General features: G+C 46.5%; 1 pseudogene; it reads right to left on the minus strand.

Moving 5' to 3' along the window:
* Positions 1–5,713: 5,713 nt before the first annotated feature.
* On the minus strand, positions 5,714–7,375 carry LOC119289752 (annotated as a pseudogene).
* Positions 7,376–10,172: the final 2,797 nt, after the last annotated feature.

The following is a 10,172-nucleotide window of genomic DNA, read 5'->3' on the forward strand; positions in this document are numbered from 1 at the left end:
GGGGGGGATGTTGTCAACGGCGGACCTAGAAAGTATTTGGAGTGGGGGCAAACTAATTGAGTGGGGGCATATTCTATAGAAAGTCAAAGAATTTGAGCATATTTTTCACAAAACACAAGCAAATCTTAGTGAAATTTCAATTTTTCAGTGGGTGCCTGGGCCCCCACTCACCATAACGTGGGTTCGCCCCTAACGTTGTCGTCTTCATGCACAGCACTGTCAGGGAGATGGTCATCGGGAGGCGTAGGGGTCCGAGGGAGAGGCCACGGAGGTGGGCAGAGGTTGACGACGAGCTGCCGTGCTTCACCATCGGCATGAGGCGCGGCTGGGCCAGGAGGTGTACGAGGCCCTGCTACTTGCAGCGGAGCTGCTCATCGGTGTGGACGCTGTCTTCTTCGTGTGTGTCGCCGATGGGGAACTGCTCACCGGATTTCGTCGCGAGCTCATGTATTCCGCTATTTCCCAGTAGCCATCTAATCTTTTCCTCATCTGCCATGGCCGCCAGCTCGAGTTCTTCTACGGGCCTAGGACGAGCACGATCCCGCTACGTTTCATACTGCAATCTTAGATATTGGTTTTACAATTTTTGCATGGATAATCTATAGTTGCCATTCACATTCCCGGTATGCCGTGATGAAAAGCATGATATGCACACCTACTGCATTTCTTGCCATGTTTTTTGCTTAGAAAGAACATGGTTTAGGGAAGAAACAAGTGAACTACATTGGACATGGCAAAAAAAACATGGCCGTTTTTTAATATGAGTAGTTGCCATGGATATGACATTTTTGCCATGGCAAAAAACATGGCAGTTTTTTGATACTAGTAGTTGCCATGGATAAATGCTTTGAGTTTTTTGCCATGGCAAAATTCTGGTTCAATTGCCATGGCAGAATTTTTTGGAATTCATCCCATGACAAATTTGTATGACATCATCTGACTAAGCTAATAGAGCATGGCAACTTAATTTCATGGACCATGCCAATTTTTTTATTTGCAAATTTAATCTTTTTCTAGATAATATGGCAACTCTAGTGTTTACAACATGGCAATTTAACTTTTTTATTTTGGACCACGATTGCCATGGCAACATGAAAACTTTAATTAAAAATAACATGGAATTTTTTTTAATGAACTCGCCATGGCAATTCTTTGTTCATAATTTGTTCCTTTTCTACATGCAGACATTGGCCATGACATTTTTGCCATGGCAACTTTCTTAACCATGGCAAAGAAATCTTCATCATCATGGCATATTTTTTATTTGAACCATGTTAAATTCATACTTCATACATGGCAAATTTATTTTTTACGGGGCATGGCAATTGTAGTTTACTGGGCATGGCAAATTCATGCTTCATAACATGGCAAATGTAGTCTTGGCAAAAAAAAACTTGAAACCTTTTGTGATGAATCCAATATAGAAACTTGCCATGGCAAAAATCTTACAAGTTTTGCAATGCCATCAATTCAAAATTTGCCATGGTTCCATCCTAAGTCCCCACGACCACTACAAAAACTTTTCATGGCAACAATCTTATATTTTTTGCCATATCATCAGTTCAAAATTTGCCATGGTTCCAACACAAAGTTTGCCATGTCAAAATCTTACGACTTCTTGCCATTGCAAAATCTTACAACATTTTCCATGTCAAGTTCAAAAACTTAAAACGGCATTGCAAAGCATGGCATTTTAAGAGAAAATAGCATGGCAAATTTTTATATACATTTGCCATGGCAATTTTTTATATACATTCTGCCATGGCAAAGTATTAATTATACTTTGTTTTATACATGGCAAATTTCTTTTATATAAGCAAGGCAATTTGAAATATGCATCTGCCATCGTAATTTTGGTCCTAATTTTGTTTTGGTGTATGACAAGATAACGTAACATGATTAAAATGACGTAATGATGTTTTCGGCCATGGCAAATTCGTGCTCCATTTTAGTTTTTTCCAGCCAAGGCATTTTTGCCATGATTTGGATAGGTTTTCATACCAATTTTTGCCATGTATAATGGCAAATTATTCTTCTGTGTCTTCATAACATAACAAATTCATTTTTTTCATACGGCAAATTCCATTTTTCGTCATATGGCAAATTCATTTTTTCATATGGCAAATTCTATTATTGTCACATGGCACATTCTTGACATTTTCTATTTTTATAGGGTTTTTTTTCATAACATGGTAAATTAGTTTATGGTCATATGGCAAATTCATTTAAGGTCTCATGGCAAATCCATACCATTTTTGTTTTTGGTTACCCAGGCCAACAGGGAACGGGAAATTGGAAGACGCCCAGCAAAACGGGTTCTTAGGCCTTTTTAGATTGTTGGGGTCGTTCTGAACGTCAAGGAGTTATCGTACCTGAAGGACTCGTTCGGTACGCTGGTCCTGCTGCCACACGTGTGGGCGTTTTAATGTTCGCCCACACAGGGACGTGTGGGCTGTCTCCTGGGACAGGTGTCCATTGTGCCACACGTGTGGCAGTTATCGGCGTCTTTTTTATATTTGCAAAATTCTACTTTGCTTTTTATTTACGAAATCTATTACCCAACTAGTACGAACTAGAACTTTTTTTCAAGGGAAAGTACGAACTAGACCTAGGCATGGGCAGCCCGGCCCGACGACCCAGCCCAAAAAACCCGGGCCGGGTTCAGGCCTAGAAATTTGACCCCTTGCGTATGTCAGGCCAGGCTCAGGCCTAGAAATTTGACCTGTTGCGTATGTTAGGCCGGGCTCGGGCCTGGGAAATATGTCAGTTTACACGGAGGCCCGTCCCGGCCCGGCCCGAAATTGATGTTTTTAGTTTCTTCGGGCGGGCTCGATCCTACATATACGTTTTCTCGGCCGGGCCGGGCTTAGACTTTGCTAGTTGTGCTTTGACAGGCCCGACCCAAAACCCGACCCGGCCTGAGGAATGGCCAAGGGCAATGCTACGCGTCCGACTCGATGATAAACCAACTAGATCGTCCGCCTCGGCAACTGTCAGATGCCATCCAACACATCCATCCAATCTTCTGACCCAGCCAATCAAGGATCTTTGCAACCGCTACTAGCATGCTGTGCTTAGGGGCTTTGCAACAAGGACCTTGTTTCAAAGGTCTACCGAGACAACAGCTGGCCGAGATAGGCCACACCCTAGGCTAGAGCATAGCCGCCATGCCATGCCCCGAGCGTCTCGGCCATAGAACACTGCCGCTCGCCGGAGTTGCTCCTCCTCCTCAGCATTAGCCCCGCGGGCGGCTGCCAACTCCACTCCAACACGACGGCGACGGCCTCTCATGTCGGACTCTCCTTCCACGTTTTTATGCAACTGGGACTATGTTTCTGAAACATTCTTCATGTTGCAATGCCTGACCTCTCACTCTCTAACGTGGGGCGCTCCTCCCGCGCTTTCTGCAACAGGGGCTATGTTACTAAAACAAGACCCCTGTTGTGGAACGGGCTATGTTTCTGAAACAAGACCCCTGTTGCGGAAAAAACCCTTCACCACCAAATCATTTTTTGTTTCTGAAACAAGATGTCTATTTGTATAAACCTTTTGAAATAAGACCCCTATTGCACAAAAAGAAACCTTCACCATCAAATAGTTTTTCGTTCTAAAACTAGTCATCTGTTGCAGAAATCTACTGAAACAAGACCCTTGTCGCGTGACAAAAACTGGTTGCATGGGACTTGCGCGAGCCTCGGTTAGGATCGATCCGACGGCTAACCAAGCGTCGGACGCCACGCGTGCATCAGCCGGTTGAAGGGTAGTGTTTTCCTACAAATAAAACCTTGGAAAATAAATACATCCTCCGTCCAGATTTATCCATCGCTAAAATGAGTGTATCTAGACGTGTTTTAGTGTGTCAATACACTCATTTCGGCGAGTTCTGATGTCCAGCGCTTCAAATCAATTCGAGGGTTCAATGGCGACAACTGATGCTCTGGGTTGATGGTCAATAGAGGCACGTGCATGACGACTTTCTGATTATCATTGGCAAGGTCAAGCCGACTCTGGAAGGGGATCGGCGACGGCGGTGCGTCTGCGACTTCGTTCTAGCAGTGGTAGTGTTCGGTGGTGTAGTTCCTCGATGTAATTTTTATTGTGTTTGAGTTACTTTGTATTCCTTAGGAACCATTATAATAGTGGAAATCTTATATGGGAAACGTTAGAATAATCCTAAAGTACTGTAAGTTGTCATGTCAGAAATTCAACCGTTCGCTGCGAACATGCCCACTGCGAATGCGCCAGCATCCACTCACATACAAAGCTGGTACCCCCTGAAAGATCGTGGATGTCGCCTAGAGGGGGGGGGTGAATAGGCGCTTTAAAATAATTACGGTTTAGGCTTGAACAAAAGCGAAATAAAATCTAACGTTTATTTTGTCAAGCACAAAACCTAAAATGACTAGGCTCACCTATGTGCACCAACAACTTATGCTAGGCAAGATAAACAACCATGTGATAGCAAGATATATAACATGAAACTATGGCTATCACAAAGTAAAGTGCATAAGTAAAGGGCTCGGGTAAGAGATAACCGAGGGACGCGGAGATGATGATGTATCCCGAAGTTCACAGCCTTGCGATGCTAATATCCATTTGGAGCGGTGTGGAGGCACAATGCTCCCCAAGAAGTCATAGTTTCATGCCATTGTTTCATAGTTTCATGCCAAAATAGAAAATGCATTTTTTTTCATTTCCGAGGAGGCATGGCCGTGACTCTCGCGAAAGCACAACCGTGCCTCTCGCGAAAGAAAAAAAAACAGTAAACGTGTTTTTTTTCATTTCCAATAGGCACGGCCGTGACTCTCGCGAAAGCACAACCGTACCTCTCGGAAAAGGAAAAAAAAACAGAAAACGCGTTTTTTTCGTTTCCAAGAGGCACTTCGTTTCCAAGAGGCACGGCCGTGCCTCTCGCGAAAGCACAACCGTGCCTCTCTCGGAAACAAAACCGTGACTCTCGAAAAAAATGCATTTTTGTGCGCAAAATGTTTTTTTCAAAAAAAATTGGTCGAAAAGCTATGAAAGACCGGTGAAAACCAAAACATAAAAAAACCCCCAAAAAAACCCGTTTAAAAAGCCAAAACGCGTGCGGAAAAATAAAAAAATAAAATTTGGAGGGAGCGCCCATAGCGCGACACGTGGCGAATGACTGAGAACGCGCCAAATGGCGCTGATCGTTGCAAGGCTCCCGAAGGAGCGCTCGTTAATTAGTTGCTCCCCTAAAATTAGGGACGAGGAGAGATTAGGGAGCAGAGAAGGTCAGTCCATTAACTCAATATAAACACTCCCCCCGTGATTCTACATCGTTTTTGCTGCATATATAAATGCATAATAATGGTGAACTAGACTTGGAGATAATCGATTAGAACGTATATGTCTATGCTAGACCGACTGAATGCTATACGGAGCAAAGGCGATAAGAAGAGAACATAATTTTTCCACATCAAAAAATTGACAGTGGCCAATGGATTGAACTCAAATGCACAACATGATATGGGGTGAGTGCACAAGCCTTGAGCCTTGGACATGTTTAGGTTAAAGTAGTAGTATCTACAAGAATTGGACCCAACTAAATCAGCATATGGGCAATACAACATTATCAAGCCAAACATCACATACCAAAGAAATTAGATATGATCATATAGGACAATCAGATTTAGAGATAATGCACAAGTTATTCCAGATTCCCCATACAGTCTATACATGCACACCAAAAGGGAACTTGAGTGTTATTTTTATGTGAACCTCATACATCAGTACTGAATAATTCAACATAATCATGAACCATTGCCTCAAACCCCAGATACCATCCATAAACAATCTGCTGATCCACGCAGCATACCAAGAGATTGCTTCCAACAACTTGAACAAAAGCAGAAAAGAGAAAAGCAGCTACACAACTTGAAATTACTAAGTCAAAACTGAAACGAACACAACTGTTTTTGACTTGATCAGTTTATAATTAGGACATTACGAATTAAGTTGCTTCTGCAGATTGTTTCTACTAGTAATCCCTTCCAACTTAACGCGTGCACTAAAATTACTAAACGCGTGCTCATTTTACTTCCGCTGTTACACCAACAAGGATACAGAAAAATCAGTTACTTTAGCAAAAGCACTATTCCGGCCTGGCTAGCAGAGCAGAGCTGGTAATCGATCGATCAGTGGCTCAAATGATTGACGACATGGCCTGCAAATACCACCACGCCACTGACATCCTCCATGAGGAAGAAGGCGAAAGGGTGATCTGCCACGAAGTCCACAGGGCGATCACGTACCATGCCAAACCCCGCCGACATCGCCACGGTGCCTGCGGCGGCCACGGTCCCGCGCTCATCGACTTTGACGACGCACTGGTGGACCACGGACGAGACGGCCACCGGAGGCGCCGGCGGGCTCAGCATCTCCGAGAACGAGTCGCCGGAGCGACGGAACGGCAGCTCCAGCCCCAGGTTACGCAGCATCCGCGACGCCTCCACCCTCACCGACACCTCGAACTTGGGGATCTTGAGCTCGCCCAACGGGACGGGCTGCTCCGGCACGACCGACCTGTGCAGGAGCGCGGCGGGGCTGGCGCTGAGCGTTCGCGCGAGCGCCGGCAGGCCGTCGCGGTCGTCGGGGAGGTAGATGTACATGGCAAACAACGGGTCGCTGTCGCGAAAGTCGCCGCGGTAGGGCATGCGCAGGACGCCAGGACCTTGAAGCCGGGGTGGACGCCGATCTGCTGAAACGGGCTCCCCTTCATGAACGGCACGCGAACAGTGTGATCCTCCGGCGAGGCGTTGACATAGAACCTGCCTTCCTCGGTGGCCCCTGGGAAGAAGGGGGAGTTCCAGTAGCCGCTGAAGAAGACCGAGTTGCCGAGGACGAGCGCCGTGGAGCCGTCGCAATCGCGCTCAGAGACAATGTTCTTGACGAGGCCGCGTGTTTTGCTCTCGAACCACTCATTGATCTCGGCCATCGCCTCCCTGGGCTTGTTGCTGAAGTCCACCGATCGAGCGTCGGCCTTGTAGACAGCGGCGGCCGTGTCGGCGAACGTAGGACTGAGGCGTAGCGAGGCGTCGACCCAGACGCCGGTGGCTCCGTGGGCCTGGGCCAACCCCCGCCCGGCGAGGACGAAGGATGCGACCTTCGACGCGAGCGCGGCGTGTGCCTCTGCGCCCGCGGGGCCGAGAAAGGTGACGATCTGGTCGCGCGTGGCGCCGGAGGCACCCGCGGCCAGGAGGGAGAGCACTGCGTGGAAGGAGATCGGCGAGAAGGCGAGGTTGGTGGTGGGCATGGGCATTCCCTCATCGAGGCTTCCAAGGTGACGGAGGAGGAGCAGGCAGAGCGCGGCTTGGTCCGTCACGGCGTCGGCGACCGCCTGGCCTACCATTGACGCGGAGGAAATGGAGATGCATATTAGTTTTCCAAGATGGATAGCAATTGGAGAGTAAGCTCAAGATAGTCACATATTTTGTTGACCACCCCAATTTATACTGCTATGAAACCTTCACTCATAAGCAATGGAACCTTCACTCATAAGTCATAAGCAAGGAGAGAGCGCTTGCACTAGAAAATTACTAAACGCGTGCCCATGTAGAAACAAAATAAATGGCATCAACGTATAACAGGAGTAGTCACATATTTTGGTGGCCACCCCAACTTGTACCGATATATCAAACCTTCACTCATAAGCAATGAAACTTTTATTCATAAAGCAAGAAGCCAGGGTTTTCCCAATATATCTTTTAAGATTGTCCTAGATTGATATTAGCCGGTATGTTCTCACAACTAGGGTGAACTTTTTTGTTCCAGTTGCATGTCCATCGTCGACTCGCAACTAGGACCCGACCTATTTTTGCCTCAGTTGCAAGTTCACCCTTGATTTGCAATGGGGGGCATTATTTTTCTCCCAGTTGCAAGTCCACCTTCGACTCGCAACTCCGGCTCGCTTTTTTATGTCCCAACTACAAGTCCACCCTTGACTCGCCACTGGTGTCCGACCTTTTTTTATCTTAGTTGTAAGTTCACCCTCTACTCGTAACTGGGGCATGACCAAAAGTCCACCATCAACTCGCAACTGGGGTCCGACCCTTTTTTGTCTCTGTTGCAATTTCACACTCGACTCGTAACTAGGACACGGCCTTTTTTAGTCCCAGCTGCATGTCTACCTTCAATTCGCAACTGAGGCTTGACATTTTTTTTCCTCAGTTGCAATCCCACTCTCGTCTCACAACTCAGCCTCAATTTTTTTTGTCCTAGTTGCAAGTCCACCCTCGACTTGCAACTGGACCCGACCTATTTTTGTCCGAGTTGCAAGTTCATCCTTGACTCGCAACTGGGGGACAACATTTTTCCCCCATTTGTAAGCGCACTCTCAACTAACAACTGGGACCGACCTTTTTTTGTCGCAGTTGCAAGTCCGTCCTCGACTCACAACCGGGATCCAACATTTTTTGCCCGACTCGGTCTCTCCGGGTGAATTCGCCGTCCACTAGTTCGTCGAGAAAGGTTATTGCGCTGACAAGCTTTTTGTTGGACGACCTCGCACCGAACCCGTCAGCCTCCACACACTTGTCCCTCCAGGGGAGTCAAACAAGGCCGATATCCACATCATCGAAGTTGGGGTGCTCCGGCGAGATGCCGATGTCTATGAAGCCAATAATGACATCGTCGCCGGACTCAGAGTCCGGCCAGGTGCGGACTCTTCAGTGAGGCCGAGGAAAGCAGGCGATCACGTGGTCTTGGTGTGAAGGTTCCGACTTCTGCACACGCCCTTCACGTCGGGGAGCAACGATGAAGCCATCCATCATCGACTCGTACTTGTGGATGACGAGCTTGGGACTCAGGGACGCCCCTGGCAATGACAAGACGTGAGGCCGCCTAGGTCCTACTAGCATGTAGTGCGCGGCGGCACGCCGCGCCACATGGATTGGTAAGTTATTTATTTTACTTTTTGTAATTTTTGGTAAGCTGTCCCAAGAGTTGATTCGTTACAAATTAGTTTTTACAAGAAAAGGATATATCTAGTTGGTATATGCATAAGTGATCTACATTAGATGATGATAGTGGCTACTTGTTCTCTTTTTAGACCTGAGTTTGTATCTGTCATGTAGTGGTAGACAGATGAATCTAGTTGTTCTGTTCTTGTTCTTGGAGTTTTGTTCACTGTGTAGACCTGGCTTTTGACAAATTGGCAAAATATCTTGAAATTGGAGACGAACGGTGGCACGCCGCGCACAGGGAATACGTGTTGAAAATCTGTTACTACACGTTTTGTGCGTCTGTATCTTTGAAGCGTTGGGAAAGATGATCGTGCATTGGTTTAGAATGTGCTTCTATGCTTCCCTCAAAAAAAAGAATGTGCTTCTATGCTTTCCGGAACTTCTCACTGTAAGAATTTACATGCAAACTGAAGGTTTTATTAGGAGACCTAATCCACGTGTATTTATACATATTAAGGCTTTGTTTGGTTTATTTTTTTTAGATCATCAGGGGAGTTTAAGCCCCCCGTTCCATTAAAGATAATGAAACCAAAACAGTTCCAACAAACCAAGCATGCTTCAAGACGCATGTTCTGAAAAGAGCAAAAACAAACGAACAGAAAGTTTTTGAGGCCTACAGCCTATTACATTCATGGTTCTCTAATAAGCTAGAGGACAGAGCTGCCGCAGCAAGAATTAGCCAGCATCCTTTTGTCTTCTGCAGCAACCATCAGGCGAACCTCCTTGACCTGCTCCAGGATCCCCCCCTTCATCTTCTTGAGAGGTTGGGTTGGTGTGCCAGGCCAGTCAAGAGGCGATGCAGGGCTTGTGTTTGACAGGCTCTCTTTTTTAGTTGACGAAACCCCCTGCCTTGAGATGTCTGGACTCTGGTAACCAGTCTTGCGCATCCCAGAGGTGAGCTTGGGTAGAGAAGAGCCATGAGTGACACCTCCAGTGTCCATCAGGTCCCTTTTCATCCTGAGGTCAACTGAAGGGGAGCCCTCTGTTTGGTTTATCGTTTCCATTTCAAATACCCCTGTAAAACTTACAAACCTCCGCCTGTCGTTTTGCTTTCTGGCCGGAGATAGCTCTTGGTCTGTAAGTTACACCTGTAAATAAATTACACATGTATTCAAATACATCCATACCAAGCGCGGCCTAAACGATAATTGGATCAGTGTACTGTCCGTTGCCTAAACTGCAGAG

This window comes from Triticum dicoccoides, chromosome 4A (genome assembly GCF_002162155.2).
Source record: "Triticum dicoccoides isolate Atlit2015 ecotype Zavitan chromosome 4A, WEW_v2.0, whole genome shotgun sequence".
Classification (NCBI taxonomy): Eukaryota; Viridiplantae; Streptophyta; class Magnoliopsida; order Poales; family Poaceae; genus Triticum; species Triticum dicoccoides.